Source organism: Grus americana, chromosome 2 (assembly GCF_028858705.1).
Source record: "Grus americana isolate bGruAme1 chromosome 2, bGruAme1.mat, whole genome shotgun sequence".
NCBI classification, from domain to species: Eukaryota; Metazoa; Chordata; class Aves; order Gruiformes; family Gruidae; genus Grus; species Grus americana.
The window spans coordinates 78,378,150-78,402,339 of record NC_072853.1 but is presented as its reverse complement, the minus strand read 5'-3'; positions in this window follow the sequence as shown (position 1 = coordinate 78,402,339).

The window sequence follows — 24,190 nt, the reverse complement described above, 5'->3', positions numbered from 1 at the left end:
TGGAAACTCCACTTTGGCATCCCATTTCTCTGTAGCTTGTAGGACAGACCGTAGACAAACTTCAGATGTGTTTTGCTAAATAATTTTCATTGAGCCACGGAGATAAAATGTACAGGTTAAAATCTAAAAGTTACAGACTAAAATCTACATTAATCTCTGTTCTTTTGGGTACCAAATATAGAGAAAAAATGACATTTTGACACTATGACTTCTCTTAGGACTGTAATTGGTCTCATCAGAACCTGTGAGAAGAAACTTCTGAGATCTTCTGCATGAAAATCACTGAAGCAAGAGGAGAAAGATTTGCTTTTCTCTTTCTTATATCTCTCCCTGAGCATACATGCATAAATATCAACTTACATGTGTATACATATGCATACATTAGTAAACAAAATACAGAAAAGCTGCTGCTGTATGGCATACAAAATATTTCACTCCTGGGAAAATTGCTGGCAGACATAAAACTGGGGTGAGGGACGTTACTTCTAGAATCCACATCCAAGAGAACATAAGCTTCAAAATTAAGATGACATAAGCTTCAAAATGGAGTCACCCAGCAAGCAGGCAACAATAAACTGGTGCTACTGCATATTGGGAAACTTCAAAAGACACAAAGGAGTCAATCTTGACCTTACACAACTGTTCGGCATTCATCTGATGCCGGTGGGGTTGCTCCTTGTTTTTATCAATGGCACTGAGATTATGTCTCTCCTCAGGGTGTTAATTTCCAGTTTCTCTTCTCCTCAAGGAATTTTTCGAGTGTACAGAACCCATGCAAGCAACAGAGAAGGAACTCCATACACAGCTGTCTTTACATAATGGGCTGGATGGAGCCGGAGTCACAAAGGTTCGCCACGTCACAAACATGCTTATTGATACGTTTATTCCTGCACTGGAGGTGGGTACTCTTCAGTTAGCGTCAGGGGCAGTTATTTTGGTGCCAGTTTTAGTGCAAAAAAAGGAGCATGCAGTGGTTTGTAGTGGGAACAGAACAACAGTCCCATTTACCCTTGGTCTAACTTCTTGTTTCAGAGACTGAACTCTATATGTGTCCAGTATATATTTTTTCTTCTGGAGGAATTCCGCTCCAACTGTGCCACAGGGCTTATAGACAAGGCGAAAGAATATACTATGCATCTCACCTTTTTCTAGCCACAGACAAACGTTCAAGTATGTTAATAAAGCTGCAAATTCTCCCGTTGGCATTACAGACGCTGAATGCTCCGATCCCTTTTCAGTGAGCCCATTAGCTTCTCAGGGCCAAATAAGAATTCCCTCAAAACAGAAACAAAATTCTCCTTTCATTTATTTCTTCAGTTGGGGTTTTTTTTTTTTTTGGTGTTGTTTTTTTGTAGGTTTGGTTTGTTTGGGTTTTTGTGAGTTTTTTCTTTTCCTGCAGGTTCCACTAGAAACAGTAGGAAAACTGTGGAATATGCTACTGAACAACAGTGCACATATATAGGTTTGTTTTGTTTTGCTTTCATTCCTTTGCTATTGGTCATTGTTTTTTTACCACATTTGAGAGCTGCTCAGAGTTACTCACAGCAGGCAACTGTCTGGGCTTCACTGATGGCAATTCATTTGATGCACGGACCAGACCGCTAATGGATAGTGGTTTTTTCCCTCATTAAATTTGTGTTTAAAAATTAGTTCAGGAGAATAGACTCAATCTGAAAATCAAAATTTCAAGGGATTAAAAGAAAGATTTTTTCAATTATGATTTTATCAGAGAGCTCTCAGAAGTTTTTTCACACAAAGAGCCAGAACCTGCTAAAATCCAAATTAACTATAGTGAAACATATATAATTAGACTGGGAAATGGCCTTAAGCTTTTAATCATAAAAATATCGTTCAAGCACCTTTTAATTATAATAGGAAGCATACTATAAATTGGATGAGGAAAATATGAAACCCTTAATACTTACTGTTCTTATCTACTCATAAGCCAAAAATTTATGTATCTGAAATTTCTGGGTGCACCTGTTCTTTGGGGGTTTTTTTTGGCTTCATTATTTGAGGTTTGTTTGTTGGTTTGGTTTTTTATCTCTGTTGTCTCTTTCTTGCTAGTTCTGAATTCTGGTTAAGTTTTTATTCTAAAAGTCTTTTGTCATTAGTGTAATTATCTTTTCTGTCATCAAACCTATTTTCAAAGAATATGCACAATATCATATGCTGCTACTATGTATGTTTCATGACTGGCAAAGCTACATCATCAACATTCCCCAGGTAGACAGCGCAGGTTGTCTCTGACATAATTGCATTCTTAGTTTTCCATTTACTTTTCTTTAAAAATAAAACATAATCTATTAACATGATTTCTTCCTAAAAGATTCCAATTTTTTCTGAAGGAAGTGGAAATAACTGTGAACAATGAAGAACTTTGCTTGATATGCTTCAAATTAAACATCACTGAATTCAGTGAAAATATTCCACTGATGATAGACTTGAGAGAAGAGGCTAAGAGAAATGGATTTGCTTAGCCTGGAGAAGAGAAGGTTGATGGCATCTGTACAGAGATGAAGCCAGATTTTTATCAGAAGTGCACAGAGGACGAGTCAACAGTTGCAAATGAAAAATTTCAGTTGGAAATAAGTGTGGTTAAGCACTGGAAAGGGCTGCCTGCAGAGGTTGTAGAATCCCCATCCTTGAGGATTTTCGAAACTCTCCTGAACAAGGCCATAAGGCACCTGATCTAGCTCTGGACTTAGCCCTGCTTGGAGCAGGAGGTTGGACTTGATGGTCTTCAGAGGTCTCGCAGGGCTACTGATAAGCAGCAACAGACCTGCTAACATAAACTGGGCAGAATAGTTTTTGTTACAGAAAACATGATAAGATTAACTTCATACATTGCTGAAGTGCAAGTTACATTAAACAAGTCTAGCATTTTCAGATCCATAGACCCATGAAATCATTCGGTATCTCCTGTTAGTAGCATTTGCTGATAATCTTATGCACCTGACATGTTTGAAGAATTTTTATAAAACCTATTCTAATACATATAGCAATTCTTCAATGAAGAGACAGAATACACTTCTGGAAGGAAAGGTCAGCCTGATGAATAAAGCATAAAAATCAGTTTAACTTTAAGAAAGAAAAAAAACTAAACACACAACCCGTCCCCCTAAAAAAACCAAAAAGGTTAAAAAAAAGTGAAATAATGTCCTAAAGACAGATCTTGACCAATCTTCCTTTGCTCCACTTTTGTTTGGGGTCCTGGCAATAATTTGCTTTTTCACTAATTAAAGGTCCAACTAAAAGTGTGTGGGCTTTTTTTAATGTTTTAGAGACACATCAGAAATGTTCAGAAATTTTTTTATATACTATGGTGTTCATGACCAAAGCACAGACTTTCAGAAAACTGTTTTGTCCTAGTATCTCTGTACAGTCATTAGAAGTGGGAAGATAATGCTGACAAAATACAGATAGTTCTGTGCAGCACCTAGAACCCCATTTCTCCTCTTTGCCTAAATTCCTGCAGTATTAATATAGTGATTTTTGTTGTGGCAAAAAAAAATGAATGTGACAGTTTGGGAATGTAATTGACATTAGCTAATATGTCCATAATTCACTTAGTTACAATATCACTTTTTACCTAAAAGGCCAATAAGAGAAGACACTTTGAAATTCTTCATCAGCTTCTTAAACTCCTTATCTGCCAATGTGGTGACTCATCTCATATATTTGTTCACATATTGATCTTGAACAGACATCTGTTGTGCACAGAATATTTATGCCAATGAATCGAAACAGTTAGAGGGGTGGCTCTGGGTCTCAAAATACTTCTCTTCAGATCATACATGCAAGACCTAAACACCCAATATTCTGAAAATCAAAGCAGGTTTGCAGCAGTATTATTACAGGTGTGGCAATTGTAAATGAAATAACCCTTCTTTATGCTAAATTTATAAAGAAGATACAGTTGGGAGACATCTGGAAAGCAGGAAGTACATAAACGTTTTAAATTCTCCGAGTCTGTTCCACTACAACTTGCAAAAAATGTAATCAAAACTGCAGTGCCATCTTCTGGAGTATGGTCATGATTCTGACCTTTAAAGAAGTATCATTCTGCTCGTAGGTAATGGCACGAAGGACCCCAAATTATAATGACAGTGCTAAAGACCATGGTTTCTGAGTTTTTTTTCTTTTTTTTTTTTTTTTTTTGGAGGGGGGGGTAAGTATTTTATGTTCTGCTAGAATACGACCCACATCTGAGTTCTCCACATTCATGAAGTTGCTTCAGAAGCACATGCTTTCAATAGTCCATTGAAAAATCAACATCAAGCTTTATCCTTTCTCCTTTACATGCTAACTAAAAAGTGAAAATTGTGAAATTGTGAAAAAGTATGTTTGATACTACATAAAAGGGACAACATAAAAATCAAAGCAGTCTAGCACTCATTGGAATCACAAATTCCCCTTTCTGCATGTGGATCATGAGTTAATACCTAATGTTTTATATCATAGCTCTAAGTGATTCCCAGTGAAAAGACACTTAATTGAAAAAACCTATTTTAGCAGAATAACCGTAGTAGCTCCTTGCATTTTCTTGTATATCCCAAATTTCCTGGGGTGAAATCCCAACTACTTGTAATTTTGGAGGGTCTGATGAGATATTGGAGAATTGCCCTCCCTTTTATTTATCACTTTTTTCTCTTGTGTTTCCATGTTCATATTCTCTCTGTAAAAAGCTCGCTTTCTAAAACTAAGTCGCAATGAAAAAGCATAAATGAGGTGGACTACAAGCAACTCAGGTACAATTTAAGAAGTATACAATTGAAATGATCCAGGAGAAAGTTAATTATGGTAGAGTGATGAGGATCAGCTTTTTATGTCATGGATCCAGAAATTCAACACCTCACAGCAAGGTCCCTGTCCTGGTTTTAGCTGAGAGGGTTGATTTTCTTCATAGTAGCTAGTGTGAGGATATGTTTTGGATTTGTGCTGGAGACAGTGTTGATAATATAGAGATGTTTTTGTTCTATGGACTTATTGTTGAGCAGTGTTTACACAGGGCCAAGGCCTTTTCTGCTTCTTGTGCTGCCCTGCCAGCGGGATGGCTGGGAGTGCACAAGAAGTTGGGAGGAGACAGACAGGACAGGTGACCCAAACTGACCAAAGGGATATTCCATACCATATGACGTCATGCTCAGTTTATAAGGAGCTTGGGGGGAAGAGAAGGGGGGGGCGGCGGCGTTCGGAGTGATGGCGTTTGTCTTCCCAAGTAACCGTTATGCGTGACAGGGCCCTGCTTCCCTGGAGATGGCTGAACACCTGCCTGCCCATGGGGAGTGGTGAATGAATTCCTTGCTTTGCTTTGCTTGTGCGCGCGGCTTTTGCTTTACCTATTAAAATGTCTTTATCTCAGCCTACGAGTTTTCTCACTTTAACTTTTCCAATTCTCTCCCCCATCCCGATGGCGGGGGGAGCGAGTGAGCGGCTGCGTGGTGCTTAGCTGCCGGCTGGGGTAAAACCACGACAGTCCCCTTGCATTAAAATCTGACAAGAAAATAAGATCTATATAATTTCATTTATACTGAATAACTTCCAGACTGATGAAGTGAATATGGCAGTTTCCATATCCCCTTTCTAAGTGATAATTATCATAACCAACTCTGCAATACAGAGAAAATAGAGATATGTGGGTCCAAAGCCAGTCTGTGTTCTGGGACTTCCTAAAGAAAGTGTCCTCCCTCTTATGTCACAGAACAAGGAACAGAGGCTGGAAAAGCCTGCCCTGGGTCACAGAATCCCAGAAGAAATGGGACCTGTGGAGGTCTCTAGTCCAACCTCCTGCTAAAAACAAGATTAACACCAAACTGCATCAGATTAGCTGTGACTTTGCCTAGACAAGTCTTGAAAACCTCCAGGGATGGAGATTCTACCACTTCTCTGGGTAACTGAGGAAATGTCCAATCTAAGTTGCTCGACTTGCAACTTGTTGTTGTTGTCCTTTATATTGTCTGTCACAACTAGTAAGGGTTTCTTTGCAACTCCCCTTCAAGCAGTTGTAGACTGCTGTGAGTTTACTTACCACTTAACCTCCTGTTTTCCAAACTAAACAAGCCCAGCTCTGACAACCACTCCTGATAACTTGTGTGCTCTGGGCCCTGGCCATCTTGGAAGTCTTCTGCTGGACCCCCTGCAGCTTATTGACATCCTCTTGAAATGGGTTATCAAGTCCCATACCTTTCCACCGCAAGCCCCTGTGCAATAGATGACCAGTTCAGAAGGTGCTAAAGAAACCCTTTTACATGCGCCTGACACCACACACCCGCTCAGTTGCTGTTTGCTGAAGGAGCGCAGCTTTCGGAGTGGGGCAGAATCCGTTTCAGGACTTGACAGAGGCAAAATGGAATACATATACAACATACTGTATATGATGAAAACACAGAGGAGATAACAAAATGGTTTAAAAGACAGTCACAGCCCCTGTAAGAATGGGAACAAAGGAAGAACAGATAGACAGGAATTGCTCCAGTATTGTGACCCCCAGTTAAGGACACCGATCTAAATCACCACTAATTAAGACCCAACAAGTTTCTTTCCGGTTGGTAGAGTGATAGCACGGCTTTTTGAGTTGCCATTTGCTACATTTTGTTACTGCAGTGTCAGCAATCCTATTGTCTTTTCCAGTATAATTGGGTTTAGTAAATGAGATTTTTAAAGAACAGTGTATGTGTCTGTCTGTTTTCCACTCCAACCTTTTTACATGACAAGGTGGTTGACACTGCAGCACCGAGTCAGCGTAAACTCAGTGGCAACACCAGCAACCCTTTTTTTAGTATTCAGTGTGAAAACACCCAGTCTGTTAGCACTGCCGCTGTGCCTTCGGATGCCGCTGCTTCTGACTCACGCTGCTACCGGAGAACCAAAAAATCACCAAAGGCCCATCACTGGGTTTCATTCTTAGCTGCTGGCTGGCTAGGTGTCATTACGATTCTGGTATGCGACTTTCCCAGCAGTCAGTGGGAGGCTTCCCGAAGTCCTGCTTTATGTTATGTTGAGAAATACCTTACACTGTTAACATCAGACTTTCCTTGGGAATTGTAGTCTAGCTAAAGACAGACACAGAATGCAAATTAGAGGTAGAAAGAAAATTTAATATCCCAGAAAGTTAAATAAAGTGGGTAACAAAATCAACCATATCCTAAAAAATTTATTTGCAAATAAATAATAGTACATGAAACATATCTCTGATGTTATCCTTTATAAGTCTCATCATTATAGATCACTAGCAGAAATCACTGCTTCTGAATATGAACAGCAGATTAAAATGTATTTACTTGCTAATGTTTATATTAACTATACAAGTATGGGAAAGAGACACTGTATCACACAAATCATCCTTCTTGGCTTTCAAACTGCATTTTTTTCCTCAAGTTTTTTTTCTAAGACTTTCAGATTATTCTGCTTTCTTATGTCATGTCAGGGAATTGTGTAATTAGTTTTTGTAAACTAATTTTATAATTTATTTCTAGACATAAGTACTGTATATTGAACTCAACTTAAATGAAGTACTGACAATTCACCCTAAGGATTTATCATCTCTTTCTTTTGAAATTATAATTCTTGTATAGCATGCCTAGTTTGCAAACTGCTATCATTCCTGTCACATAGTGTTTCCTTAGCAAAATGCGTAATAGTGTAAATTACTTAAAAGAGCTTTATGGCTCCTCTTTCGAAACAAGACATTATTCTTAAATATATACAGCATTTTCTATATTAGACAATAGAGCATGGATGGCAGCTCTTTTACAGAACATGTCCTATTACATAGCTCACTAGAGAGAGCGTAATGCAATATGTATATTTCTGATGCATTTCTCAATTAGAACAAAAGGATTAAGGTTAAAAACATGTTCAAAGCAAACCAGGTAGAAAGTTTCTTTTGTAGCAGTTCATAGCTATTTGGAAATTCTGTGTGTTCTGTACTGCTCATACTTGATTCAAAAGCTGGGAAGATGTCAGTTTCTTTCATTCAAGACTGAAAAACACATTTTCATACAAGTACATATAAATAATTCAAGTACTGAAATAAAATAATATTTCTCTGGGAGTTTGTATATGATACTCTTACACATACCTATGCTGTACTGTTCTAGCAACAATTTGGGGAGGAACGGGTAGCAAAAGGAATGAAAGAAATGGCAGGAAAACCGGAGTAACTGCAATGAATTTGTCTTTCTAATCAACTCCTGATGCTGAATCCGTTTTCTAGGACTATCACTTGTTTGTTTCTTTGTGATGCAACATCTAAACGAGCATTATATTGACTAATCCTTACAAAGGCTTGCTTACCTATTATGAATACATAAAGAACACTTAGATGCTACTCAGTCTTGATGTCACTAACTTCTTCTCAGGTAGGAAACTGGCATGAAAAAGCTGGGCAAGCACACAGCTACTTTAATTATGAAGGCAGCGACACATTCAAATGTTGTACAACAGGTGCAGTTATGCTGTCCTTGCCAGATTGAAGTCTTGTACGTCATGGTTGTCTTTTAGACTGGCTCACTAATCTTGAACTTTTGTTTTGACAAGAAATGTGACGTAGTTTTATACATGTTCCTTAGAAAGGACACAGACCCTCTGAGGAGGAGGAGTTGCCCTTTGCAGCTGAGAGCAGCTGGAACAGATGGAGCTCTGCCTGGGGACAGATGATGAGGACTTCCACAGGAATATCAGCAGCAAAGGGAAAACTACGGAATGCTAGGAATGCCCCAGTGCTGAATGGGGCAGAAGCCCTGGTGACGAGGGGCATGGAAAACACTGAGATACAGAATGTCTTCTTCACCTCTTTATTTTTCTGGCAAGAATTGCCCTCAGGAATACCAGAATCCTCAGACCCATGAGAAAATCTGGAGGAGTGTAGACTTACCCTCAACAGAGCTGGATCAGCTTAGGAAACATTTAAATGAACTGGACATGCACAAGTCTATGGGACCTGACAGGATGCACCCTTGAGTACTAAAGGAGTTGGCATTGCGAGGCCACTCATTATCATCTTTGAAAGATCATGGCGATAGGGTTCAGTACTTCAGTTCCTGAGTAATGAAAAAAAGCAAATGTCACTCCTGTCTTCAAGAAGGACAAGAAGAAGGATCCAGAGAACTAAAGCATAGTCAGCCTCATTGTATTCCCTTGAAAGGTGATAGATCAAATCCTCCTGGAAGCCATTTCCAACCATATTACGCAAAAGTTGGTCACTGCAATTAGTCAGCATAGATTTATGAAGGAGAAATGCCTAACCAACCACCCTTCTGTGATGAGATGTCTGGCTCAGTGGACAAGGGGAGAGCAGTGTATGTTGTTTATCTTGACTTTAGCAAGAATTTTGACACCATCTCCCATGACATCCATAGCAAATTTTTCCATCTTCTCTAACGTAATTTCTTCTCCCTCTCTCAAAGATACATACATTGATATGCTGAAATTTTATCCACAAATTATGGAAATTATTTCATGTCAAAGTGACTTTGCCTATTCTGTTGAGATTACCCCTTGCCCTCAAAACTGAATATTAATCTATGAACATATTCATCTGGAAATTGACAGACTATGATAGACTATGTGTTTATTTTGTCCATAGCTTCAGTGTGGCTTTCAGCTCATATTTATATTTGCTGTTAGCACATGGAACACGCGTCAGAATTAGGATGGCATAATAAAGTTGACAACAGAAAGACAATGAAGAAAATAGGTATTTTTCAACAGGCATTAGCATATGACGAGCTTGCCAACAAAACCTGAGGTCAGAACAATACTGACATAACATACAGAATTACTGATACTGAAACATCAATAAGACAGCAGCAACATTTTAAGAAATACCCCAGAAATTTTTTTTAATTAATATCTGTCTAATATACTTTTATCTGTAAAAGTAAAAGCTGCATTAATTTTGATAATTAAGGAAGAGTCTTCTATGTTCAAACACTACAGTTCTTTGTTTTGTATCATAAAAGCTGGCTTGTACTCTTTCACATCACAGATGTTGTGTTCATATAATGATCCCACATGCCATATTATGCAGACGACTTTGTTACACTTAGCACACTGACTGAACCATGCACATCTCAGAAAACCTCAGAAGAAACACTTTTTTTAATTTGGAAACTTCTGAAAGTGACATTATAATCAATGGAGTGAAAAATATGGAGGAAGCACAGAAAATTGGAAAGTTTTAAGAGGTTGGTGCTTTTGAGATAGTAGAAAATAGTCTATCTCTCCTGACCTTTATCTTAAAAGTTATAAGGAGATCAGCAGTGTGGAAAAGCAGAGAGTGCATCCAGAGATGAGTTTAAGTGACAGACAAGAGAGAGAAACAATAATTAGAATCAGTAATGGACCTGGAAACAGAGGGAGGTTTCAACAGAATGGCATGATTATTGATGTAAAAACAGACCAGTATTTGCATCTGGCTTTGTGAATGGATGTCCAAGATATTTCAACTTGTTTCCCCAAGACTAGATCAGTCATCTGTACAATTAAATGTTAGTTTGGGGAAAGTAGATGTGGTACAACGGAGGAGAGACAGGAATCTTTATTCTAGCAAATAACAACTTTCAATTTAAAATTGAAGCTGAAAATTGAAACTCAACCTTCGAATATCAAATATCAAATTTTTTGGCTCTTATAAAGGAGTGAAACACAATGAAAGGAATATAGTGATAGTCTAGCTTCCATCCATGTAATTTTTCAATAATTTATATAATTCATATAAATTATCATCAAACATTTATATGCTCTATAATCCTGTTAAAAATGAACACATTTTTACTTTGTTAACCATTACAAGCACACAGTGTACTAGGCATCTGAAAGCCAACTTGAAGACACAGTCAATAACTAATGTTACATCTCTTCATAGCCTGGTTCAGGCTATGCTTTCAAAGGCTTTTTTAATGTAAGACCTCTGCTTTCAATGTGAGGCAGAGAAATCTGCAGATATAAGTAGATGAAACAAAAATGCCCAATAAGATTTAAAAACTAATAATATTGTGCTTTTTGCATCTCATGTTCAGTATACTTTGGAACCTGTCATGTTCAGTACGGAGGTCTTAGGTTCACAAGGAACTTGGAGTATCTGTCTTTTATTGGACCAACAGAAAAGCTTAGAAAGATAGGTCAGATTTACATAATATTTTTTTGGAGTAGAACTACAATTCTGGCTCTTCTGAGAGACAACCGAGGTACTTAGTACGTAACAAGGAGCGGTAGACATTTCATAGCACTCACACTCTCTATGGTATGTAAATATAATAATATATTTATGGTATCATAGGATGTGACCATGGCCCTAAACTCTTTCTCTAGTTTAGACAACAGGTCCACCCAGCCCTGCAATCTGCATGCTTTTTTGTGCATGTATAAGAAGATGGTAAAAGAGATGACAAAAATTTTGCTACATAAAGTACATTTCTGGATAAGAAATTATATAGCAAGTTCTCAGTTCTGAAAAAATAAATAAGAAGATTAAGTTAAACACAAGTTATAAAAACAGAAGTTCAAGTTAAACAACATATGCGTAGTGTCAAGCTTCAAAGCATTAAGGTTTTTTTACAAATAATATACATGAGTGCAAGCGTTTTTATGAAATGCAGTGTGGCTATTTAAGGCACAAAACTGAGGCTGATTTTTCTCTAGCTTTGAAAAACACATTCTGCATGAGAATCAGCCTGATGCTCATAAGACACAGAGCTGAATACCTTAAGCCTTCCTGAGGTAACTAAATTTTTAATCACTTTGGAAAACTCCTGTTATGTATATTTTTAATAGCACATTATATTATAGTGAGTCCCAGAGAATGTAACATGATAAATGCATTAAAGTGACTCAGGATAGTCACAGTCTGAAGACTGTCAGACCATTCTGAAGACCAGCCTTGATAACCAGGCAATTACTTGCTTTTTAGGCACCAGTAGCCTGGACTCCGTTCAGGTCAAAGCTCAGTTGGTAATGAGAGTTTATCTCAATTATACTTTTAATCTCAATTTGCTGTCACTTCTGCTGCACATTTCTTCTGTTGTCACTGCAGCTACTGAAGTGCAAAAGCACCTGAAATACCTCTCAGTTAGGCTGAAGTTGTGTTTTTAACTGGGAATGTGAACACCGAGGCAGACAAAAAATTCTGCTCCAAATAGGGGCCTAAATCCCATAGGCTTCTACACTCAAGTGCCCTGAAAAGGTACAGCATCTCAAAAAGAGAATGCAAAATTGCTATTCTTATTATTCTCTTCTACCTTAGACTAGTTTTTATGCTGCCAATTCTATTTGGGTTCATAAAGGGAAATAATGTGGGAAAGAAATGAAAAATTAAGAACAGGCTATAGCGAAAAGCTAAAGGCATCGGAAGAGAGTGGTAAGCCATTGTATCTATGACCCATCAGGCCATCATTTATTTATGCACAAAAATATCTGTCCATAACAGTCTTTTTAGTCATTGCTTGCAATTATTTAACCAGTTAACTTCCTTTATAGCTCATTTTGAAGCTGCTTTCCTATTCTATTATTGCAAGTTCTTTTATCAATAAGGATGTGTCTGCTTTTATAAATTATCAAGATCAAGAAATCAACTTTAAACGTAGCTATGCATCTCATTTAAACTTTGCACTTACTTTGAAAGAATGATTTTATTGTGCAGAGTACATCAGTGAAGATGTCATTTCTACCCTAGAATTAGCATGGCTGAGAAATCCAAAAAGCTAATGTTTACACGTTTAGTCTGAAGAATCAAGTACGCAAAATTCAAAAGAACATATTCCTATGGCATTTCTTCAGTCATATGGCATACAATGCCATGAAACAAGTGGGGTATGGAAAAATCCCCTCAGAGATTTTCAAGATTCATCTGGACAAAGCCATGGCTGACCTGACCTTGAGTTGGCAGTGGCCTTGCTGCAAGTCAGAAATTGGACGAGCCGCTTCCAGCGGTCTCTTCTAACCAGACAACGTCTGTGGTTCAATGAAATATGCCTGAGCACTGTCAGCTGCTGCTGGAATTGGCGCTATCCAGGAAAAGAGAAATGAACAGTGGCAGTGATTGGAAGGAGCCCAAGGGTGGGAACGGGACATCCAAGGCTTCAAATATCTCTCCATATTTTTTGAATTGTCTCACTATGGCTCAGATTTCCTGTCTTACTAAATCAGAGAGGAAAATGCCTGCAATTAGTAAGTGCTTAACTTAATCCAATTACCAAATCCAACAGAAACAAAGTAATTTTCCCTTGGAGAACTGAGCCGCCTATAGCCCATTGCCCAGCTGTTCGTGCTTTGGTTAAAGAAAAGGAAAAAATGCATTTTGGTGATTTTGAATAGCAAACTAGTATTTAACTTATTGTGTTCCAGCCTACCATTGCAGGACAAAAACCACAACAAATACAACTTGAACTATACCATACCTTGGATTGGATTTTTCAATCCAGCCTTCTGAGCAAAACTTTGAGTTTTATAACAGGTATTAATCAAATTCAGCCAGCAACAACACAAATTCATTTTGGAAAGCTTAATAACACACAATATATACACCAGAGTGATTTTCATACAAAGCGATGTTTAGAAATATGTTCAACTTTTCTGTTCTGATGGAGACTAGTACTTATTTACCCAAATTTACCTTACTGCTGTTAAAAAGGAGAGACTGCAGCCGTTCAGGAATGCTCAGTACTACAGGCAACCAGCAAAGCATAACTGCTGACAGCATTGCCACTTTTAGAACAACCTTTATAAAAAGGCATGCCTGTTAATACTTTCAGTAGCTGATCCACCCAATGAAATGAAAATGCTGTGGTTTCTGATCTCCTCTGCTTGTCTGCCGTGACCTTTAAAGCTGAAATTTAAATCAATAATGTTTTTCAATAAAATTATCAATATTATCTTACATTATCCTAAAAGATCAAGAACTTACAGAAGTGTAGATTGTCACACAGAAACATTACAAGACCTGACGCTGAAAAGCACAAATGTTTAAATCAACAGAAGTACTAGAAACATTTTTACTTGTCTGCCTAATTTGCATACAACTGACCTTTTTTTTTTTTTCTTCCCCCATGAGCAAATCATATATTTCTAAATGTAGACCATACAATTTAGCTAGTCACAGGTACAGTTAAATATAGTCATTACATACTGGTGATAATTACCCCTGCAAATATTTCTACAGTGACTCTTCATAAACATCTTTAAAAGGTAATGTATATGATTTAACAAATGACAAACAGAAAAATCTGAACAGATGATCAGGTCTGGAGAACTGAGCATTTTTTCCTCGTTTTATCCATTGACCTTTCTGTCCAGTGAACTTATCACGATCTGGCTACTAGAAACACAGCTGATGATAGTCTCTGCAAACATTTCTTCTTTCAATAAAACAGACTTCCCAATAATCCAAGTCTGTGTGTAAAGCCCATCTCATTTTCCTACACATCTTACAGTGCCCATACTAACTCCTTACTTTATACATAATTTTACCATATCTTAGATCTGAATGTGATGATATAAGAGCAAGTACAGTTCTGTATTGTACACACTTTGAGTATTTTCTGCTTTAAAGGATCAGGTGTCTCACATTTTCTTGGCATTACTTCTGAATTCAACATACTCCTCTTAATAGCCTATCTTTTATTTATTTTATTTGGCAAAATTCGAAGTATCTTTAAGGGTGAGAAGGGATGGGATTACTGTCTATAAATACATCATCAGAAGAGCAATCTCTCTTTTTTCTGAGGAAAAAAAATATTTAAGCTAAAGGACATTTTTTGGCACAGGAACAAATGGTTTTCTGTTGATGAATAAATGTATGCTTGAATCTAGACGTTTAATTCTACTTGAGGAGTGAATTCTGGAATAGCTTTTTTAAGTGACACAAGGGAGAAAATGCATAATTGGTATTAAAAATGGAGTTTCTATCAGTGTATGAAAGAGATCAGGTAGTGTGGCTGTCTGCAGCAGCAGGAAAATGGTCTCAGTGGGCTAACTGGCCCCTTCCTTCTGTATGTTCCTGCACATTTTGATAATAAAATTAGGCAAGAAAACTTCAGCCAGTGGAGTACTAGCACTGCAAAACTTGGATAACTTATAATGGATAACATTTATATTACTTTTTAACCTAGTGCTTTATTACACAGAATTTCATCTCATAGTAAAAAGATTATCTTCTGGCATTTTCCTCTCCAACTGACATTGTGACATCTGTAGAACCAGGACGGGAATTATTTTTCCTTAGTGTAAATCTATTTAGATGAAATGTGTATTAAACCCACACACATACATCACTGAAGACAAGCATTTTAGAGGAGGAAAAAAGTCTTAATTTGATTTCAACATTTTGTAGTAAACATCTTCCCTAAATGCAAAAAGAATTGTCTCAAGTTACCAGGTGGTGTTGGGTTATGGACATACCACTGCAAACCGCCTGGGGAACAACCTGGGGTGGAACTTCAAATCAAATTTGCTTCTGAACCTTGTGTTTCAACAGCATACTGATTTCACTTGATTGATTTGACTAATTTATTTTTGAGTGAGTCTTTCTCTGCAGTGAGAATCTGATACCATCTTTATCCATTAATTTTAAGGGGGGAAATGTGGCTGATGCTCTATACCTTACTCTGCCTTTCAAACTCTTTGACCTATCTTCTATTTCCTCTTCGGGCATGCAGAACATAGGACCTTTCCTTTAAGTTGCATATATCACCACTAGTTGCCTTAATTATTTAAGATTTCCTTTTTAAAAAACATTGTGCCATTTGAGATGAGAAACCCTTTAAGATGCTCTACAGAAAGTTTACTCATTGCTCATGTGGTACAACTTTTTGGAAGTATGTCTTAAAAAAGGAGGCTGCAATATGACCAAGATAGAAATACCTACGCAATACTGTTGTTTACAGCTGCAGTTTCTTCACACTGGATGTTGAAATTTGGCAATGCTGTGATCACTACTAAATACTGTAATCTTGCAAGTCATTCTGTTAATTCACAGCACCAGAGCTCCTGTCAAAGGCTTTCTATGCTATTAGACTTTGTACTGTTGGGTGTTATAAACAAATCAAAGAGAAGTTGTACATTTGATCTGTGAGGTATTTCAAGTCAATATAAGCCTCAAAGCAGAGGAGTTAATTCAACACTTGTAAACAGTCAATCAGACAGGACTTCATTAGCAGAGGTCAGGATAAGAACCACTGCATGATTTCTAGGATGCTCTTGCTTTCATTCTCTTTGCAACAAACAAAATGCCACTGATGGGAAGAAAAAATAGGTGATTACAAGAGAAGTTGACTCAGAATGAGGAGTCTTGAGAGAGCATCTGAGAAGCTCTTTGAAAGCTAATGGTTACTGCAAATTATTGACCTGATTGTCCAATATTTCCTGTCTTAAAACTAAAATACCTTTTGCTCGTGAACTTTGCAATACTGATGCATTCTTAGTACATCGCCTTTGTCTATTATGCTAGAGAACACACTGGCTTTAACTTAAATCTCTGATTGCTTCTACCTATTATCCTCCAATGAAGCAATTAATTAGCTGCTATGAACTTCACTACAAATGCTTACAGTTGTTTTCAAACTGCACTTAAGGAAGCAATATTTTGTGGGCAGGAATTTGATGTCACTAGAGACTCTCCTTATTTAATCTTTTCTTGATTTGTTTTTCAACTAAATTAGCTGAACGTTAGTTGGCATATTCACATGTAAGGACATGAGGGTGTCATAAGACTTCTTTCTGTGTGAGTCTAACAGCTACTAGCAGCTCTACCACAGCTAATTTTACGATAGATAAAGTTTAATATCAAACATGGTATTCATAGGTCTGATAAGGAAATCATATATTTCTTGATCATTTTTGAGTATTGGAGAATTAACCTTTTATTGGTATGCAGCACTTCTGAAAGAGCAAAAAGAAGCACAGAATAGCATAACAAATTCACCATTTTGATACCCAGCTTCCTGGTCCCTGAATAACTAGGTCCCAAGCTCTGAATTTCAGTCAACTTTTTCTTTTCTGTAAGGAAATGCAACTTACCTCACTAGGCCATACTCTCTTCCAGGAGAGGAGAGAAGAGGAGAGGAGAGGAGAGAGGAGACCTGTGTCACCCCAAGGGGGAAGAAGAGAGGTGGGGTAGGGATTTGCACCATCCAGTATAGTCCCTGAACTGGCCTGAGAGAAGCCCTGGCAGAAAAAGCCATTTGAATTTAAAGGTCCTTTTGGAGACACTCACTTCAGGGAAAAGGACAGCCTGAGCAGCCAAGCCCAAAGGATTCAACATGACCTAAGGTCCCATCACAGTGCTTATAAAGAAATACAGCCTGAACAACTGTAGTCTTCTCTGCACCATGATACAGGGATCATGCCATAAGCCTACAAGCAGATTGCCAGCAATAATGTTGCTGCTTGCATCTTCACCCATCTTTCCTCATTCAACTAGAATGGAACTAGACCAACATTCCCTAATACCTCTGAGAGTTCAGGGCTGGACAGGTAAGTGTTATTAGCACCCACCACTTCCTTGTTCAGTGTATCTGGCATGTGCATTTTCAAAGTAAATAAATGCAGTTGCAAGTCGATGACCATTTCTACACCAGCACGGAGTTAATTCATCCAGAGAAAAAAACACACCAGCCACATAGGCTATGAAGCAATAACACAGCAGGCAACTTGCATGCTTGTCTAAACTGTGTGGTCTAGGTGTGAGGAAAGTGCCATTTTGGTCTCCTGCAGATGCAGCGTTCAGCCATCGTTTCACTTACTGTGGCTAATTTACTGACGAAAATGTGGCGTATTGTGTTACTGTCAAAAATAGCCCTTGTTATTTTTCTGAGTGCTCAGACACCAGGATTGTTTACCTGAAAACTTTGTAGTGTTATAGTGCCTCACCAAATGGGACTGGTTTTGCCCCTTTTCCCCTGCTCTGAAATTCTTGCCCTTTTAGCTATTAAAAAGAAGGAAAGGACTAAGAGGCAAAGGAAAAATCTACTCAAAATTTGATTAATGGTATTTATATTTGTCTCACACATGGCCAAGAACCAGTTGCACACGGAGCACATTTAATGTCTGGCTGAGAAAGTGTTCATTTACATTTATTCCATTTAGGTCATCCTTCATATCAGCAGTGCGCCTCTGTTGTGATTGAAATGCCAGGCTTTAATATAGCAGTATTAACATGTTGGGTGTGGGGAGAATAGGGTGCTTTATCATATGGTCTCATTTTTTTTTTTGTTTATTATTTCAATATTCATGATGGCCTGACACATTTATGAGTTCAATTCTGGGGATGAAAAATATGAAAAGGGCTTGTGGGAACATAGATCCTGAAAAGATTTCATTTTCAAATTTAGCAGGCACAACTTATATTCATCAACACCCCTATATAAATGATCAACCTTTAAAACCCACAGGGATGGTTTCAAGCTTCACTCTGTTGTAACAACATGTCAGCCAGAGAGTCGTTAGTGAGCAGATAAAAGTGATGCAGTTAGTTAAATTTGAAAGTCCCAGGACTGAAAGGTATGAAATAAAAATCGTAAATGCTGCAGTTGGAGTTATCGAGACTAGAATTCACCGTCGTTCAGAAGTACAAGGTGAAAATGGAGAATGTGATAACATGATAAATGGAACTGATCATATCTGTGACAGTCTTTTGATCTTCAAAAGCCCAGTGGGCTTGAATTTTGCTGATAAAGCTTGCTATAATTACTTCACGTCATTCAAACTCTATGCGGCACAAGACGAGAGAAGGCTGCAGGTGATATTGTTATGGAAAACAAGGGCTTGTGAGCTTTCTGATCACCTCTGCATCCCAGATGACAGGAAAAAAACAAGCTGCAACTGATGGGATTTGCACTGACAAGTAGGTTTTTACTGTTTCTCATGATCCTGGGATTTCTTGGGCTTTCAAGCAGCTTTTGGAAATAAGGCTCATGTATCTTTTAGACACATCACCTTTCAGAGAGATTTAACTTCCCCGGTTCAGCGAGGAAAACATGAACTCTCCAGTATTAAGTAAATTCTACTGCTGCAAGTTTTTAAGGCCTGTGTTGATTTGCTACAGTGATTTGACCTGTATCTTCTAATCTTTATTTGTTGAAGTATGACTTTAAACCAGTGGTTAAAGAGGGAGCACATGAAAACAGTCCCTTCTCCACAAAAAGCTAAAGCAGGGATTTCTGTATGTGACATCTGTGACCACCAAGACCTGCACAGCAGTCCTCCAAATCTGCTCTGCTCTACTGCCTGTTGGTACAGGGCCGTCTGCTGGTCACGGAGGGGAGCGGGGGAAGATGGGCTCACCTGAGTAACCTAAGAGGGGCTTCTTGGAGCACCAGGACCCCAGCTCATGCAACATCACCTGGACCCTTTGAGGACTGAGAAAGGGATGTCTGAAATGGAATCAAAGTGACGCAGGGGCTCCTCTGTCTCTTGGGTGAAAGGCACTGTGCTGGGAGGCCAGCAGTTCCCACTTTCCCAAGGGATGTCTCCTGCCAGAGAAGAAGCAGCATCCTGCATGTACAAACCTCTCACCAAAAGGAAGGAGGGGCATCCGGAGTGTTAACCCAGAACCTCATCCCATAAGGTGAGGAGAACCTGGGGTAACTACAAATAAGTACAAGGCAATACATCATTTCAAGGGTAGACTAAACTATCTAAAGACGATTATTTCCAGCAGATGATGGGGAATCCAAGTTAGAATGAGTGAATGCACATGACTCCTATACGCTAGCAGCAAAAGGTTTCAAGATACGCTGAATTCTAGCAGAAGGTAAGGAAAAGGATAAAATCCAAATCTTGTATCTAAATTTCATTCTGCATATTCTTGATCCATTGATTTCTAATGGAAGATTTGAAAGAGAAGGATACTCAAAATGCAGAGCTTCTGTGAGATCTACCAGAAGTACTGTCTCGAGGAGTTTTGTCATCACCATACAGCAAAGAAAAATGAACATACACTCTTCCAGTAAATGATAACACATCTTTTCTGTGACTAATACAGAGAGGAAGAAAGAGCAAACACAGCAGCACTGCTATTGTTTATTCCCAGGAGCAGCAGTAGCCAGTTCTTTTGGATGCAAACAAAAATGGTGATCCTTAAAGAGCTGATTAAACAAATCCTTACTATCTAGGGAACCTCTGGAAAACACAGATTCTGGAAATAGTAACTCACGTGGGGGGGGGGGGGGGAATATTTCTTCCCATGTTGATCTTAAAACAGACTGTAATATATTTGACGGACTCTGCTGCCATGGTGGTCACTTTGTTTGGCAAAGGTATAAAAGACAGAATGGCTCTGGCAGAAAAACTGGTGTGTAGAATAATTGTCTGCATCTATTAAAGGAGGCTGTTGTTCTAACTAATTAGAATTCCCTGAAGTAAAAAATAGCATACATGCAAAAGTTATCTATGTACATTCATTAATCATAGGAGAAGACTGCAGAGGACTTCCTTGGATAATGCACAGGGTAGCATTAAAAGATCCGCAGAAGTTCATCAAAGTCAGTCAGATTTGTGAAAACTGTAAGTCCAGTTATGACAGTCACCATAGCACTTGGCCTACAAGGAATCCGTGAGATTATTATGTGTGCTTCTGTGTGTGTCACATGGAAAACAACTGTCATTTCCTTCTGAAAATAGCACAGACTTCACATGGGTAGTGACCAAGAGGGATTTTGTTTTAAAGAGAAAGGTAAATTCATATTGGAAGATTATTGAAAGAAATTATGTTCTAAGTAGGATAAGTGTGAAAAACTAAAAAAGGGTTTTCTCCAAAAAATGAATTTTCCATGCTTACATAAATTGGAAATTAATTTCGGCATATTATTAACTCAAAATAAATCTGTAAAAGCCATTTAATATGAGGGCTTATCCCTGAACTAGAGCACCAAAAAACTATTCGTTGTTTTTAGTCAACCTAAAATATGAAGGCACACCATATTAGTCTGAATACTACTACAATGTGTTGCGCCAATGATCACTGGTGTAAGAAAGATACATCATTACTGAATTTCTAAGGTGCATGCAGTGACATGAGCCCTTCTCCTAAACACCGAGATTAGAACTGGAATTAGCTCTCAATCACTTCCTCAAAACTAGATGACCAAAAAAAATACACCAAGCACTGTTCAAAATTATTTTAAAATGGTTCAGAAGTATGATTCAATACAAAGGTTCTCTATATAATCTAAATTAAATTATTAATGTCTCATTTTCAGGCATTGCAGTATCTACTGTAATGTTAACTAGCACCATCTCTCTCTCACCGCAGTCACAATCACTTCTGTACAAGCTAAAGCACAGCTACGTAATGCCAAATCGACCAGAGGAGTAGACCATATACTCAGATTTGGGTGAATGGCATTCTGGAAACCTTATGTCAGAAAATATTTCATTTTATCTGGAGGCTATGCAGTTTGTAGAATGTCCTTGGCTTGTTTGAACTTGTCTGGTTTGACTGGCTAAAAACACCTAATCTTCAAATGCTGGGCATATTGAATGAGTGTCTATATATGCATAAATACAAATATTAGACAAATTATATATTAAATACTTACATGTATCTTGATTTTTTTATTTGAATCTGAAGTTTCCTGTGACACAGAGATATGTGGGAAATATATAATTGTTTATTCAGAGATTTTTTAACTGGTGGCATATTTATCAGCTTTGTTTTCTCCTATATCTAAAACAAGCTTTTGCTGCAATTCATCTGTAACCATTTCAGATCAAAGATCCTGTAAAAATACTTTTTAACGTGGTGCTCCAAAACTTGTAATATGACCAGGAGCCACCAGAGGACACTGTTAGAGAAAATGCCTAAGAAGAAAATTTTTAACAGTAGTTCCTTTTAAAAGATTTCATGTATCAGTAGAAAAGTCTGTGTGTGCCTGACTCTCTTACTGGGAATTATTTTCAATGATTTTGCTTAATAATTATTTATCCACAAACAAAACATATAAATGTCAAACACTGTAAGGAAAAAAAGGTCACTGAATTTTTCTGTTCCTAGTGCCTTGGGGGTATGGCAGTGAAGGGCTTGTCCAAGCTTCAGCAAGTTGCACTAAGCTATGGCAGCTGTTTCACAGATTTTTCATTCAACTTCCAGGTTAGCATATGTCCATTCAAATATAAAAATGAAGATATAAAACTTCTCCTTTCACTGAGGAAAAAAAAAAAACAACCCAGCTCTTGAGACAATGATGATGGAGAACGAGCTGAGGTAAGGCAGGAGGACGCCTTAGGAAGGAAGAACTGCAGGAGAAAGCGCATGAACCGTGCACGAGAGGACGGCAAGCTGGAATAACAACCCAGCTGCTGGCTGAAAGACACAAGTCTCTGTCTCATGCCAAATGTCTGAATCTTCTGAGAGTCCCCGATAGAGAATCCCAGCCAATACAACCATTGCCTGTTCGGACTTGACTGCAAATTCCCATCTGCTTTCTTAAGCTGCTCTCATTTGATCTTTAGCCACGTACGTCTCTGCAGTTTACTACAAATGGAAGACTTTCTATCTTGCCAATGCCAATGAACGTTGCCTGCCAGAGCTGGCAACTGGGAATTTTATGGACATGAACGCATGCAGGAACACAGCAGACGAGGCAAAAGCATTAGCAGTTTGACTTTAATCCTAACAATACCTAAGAACAATACAATGCTTACAGTAACATTACATTAACATTTCAGTGACTGGATAGTGGAATGGAGTGAGTTGAAATACCAGAGATCTATGAAGTGTCTGAGAGTCTGCAGAACCCACACCTCACAATCGATCAGGCAGACAGAACTGGAAAATTAGAATGTGTCTTGTAATAACTCAGTAGACTGAAATGCACAAAATCAGCAAAAATTTTAAATTGGTTGATTTTTTTACTATACTGGTCATTTACATTCTTTGGTTTTTATATATGTCCTTATGCTGGTTTTGGCTGGGATAGAGTTAATTTTCTTCACAGTAGCTAGTATGAGGCTGTGTTTTGGATTTGTGCTGAAAACAGTGTTGATAACACAGGGATGGTTTCATTACTGCTGAGCAGTGCTCACACAGAGCCAAGGCCTTTGCTGCTCCTCACACCACCCCACCAGTGAGGGGGCTGGGGGTGCACAAGGGGCTGGGAGGGGACACAGCCAGGACAGCTGACCCCAGCTGACCAAAGGGATATTCCATACCATGTGATGTCATGCTCAGCATAGAAAGCTGGGGGAAGAAAAAGGAAGGGGACACACGTTTGGAGTGATGGCGTTTGTCTTCCCAAGTCACCGTTACGCGTGATGGAGCCCTGCTTTCCTGGGGATGGCTGAACACCTGCCTGCCCATGGGAAGTGGTGAATGAATTCCTTGGTTTGCTCTGCTTGTGTGCGCGGCTTTTGCTTTCCCTGTTAATCTGCCTTTGTCTCAACCCATGATTTTTCTCACTTTCTCACTCTTCTGATTCTCTCCCTCATCCCAGCAGAGGGGAGTGAGCGAGCGGCTGCGTGGGGCTTAGCAGCTGGCAGGGGTTAAACCATGACAGTCCTACTACATATTATGTGAATATAGTCTATGTATACTTTGGTTATTGGTAGAATAGATAAGTGCTAATGCTCTTGCCATCTATAAAAGTACCCAAATCAACTACAGTTTTGAGGTGATCTCAGTAATAAGCTTATAGTGAACTTCTATAAGAATGGCATGTTTTAAAATGAGACAAAGCAACAACAACAACAACAACAAAAAATGGAAAACAGGTTTTATCTTGTGTGTAGATTGTAGAATACTTAACTTTCTAAACAGAGAAATTAAAAGGTGACAAAACCCCTAAATGATAAAAGTGAGCAAACCAGAAATTTTAAAAGCTCATAAACTACTTTTACCCTGTCTGTTGTAGTCTTGCTTTCAGTTTAATCAAGAACTTTCTGGACTGCATAAAACTCTGCACAATCCTCTTCAGTCTCTTGGTTTTCAGTCTGTCACCTCTCAGGTGTGGGTTTTGCCTGCTCCCTCTTCCTCCCAGTAGTCTCCCCCTGTGAACTGCAGGTTCCAGTTCTTTGCCTCTGCCCCCAAGTCTGTGGGCTCCAAGACTTCTCCAAGAACAGTCTCATCTGCTCCCATGAGAAAGGACAATCTGTCCTGGAGAGTCTGATCCACTTACTTGCTTTTTGAAGGAACAGAGCACTCAAACTGAAAAAACCCCAATCAAATGGATGCTCTCCATTGCACCCCTGCAATGCC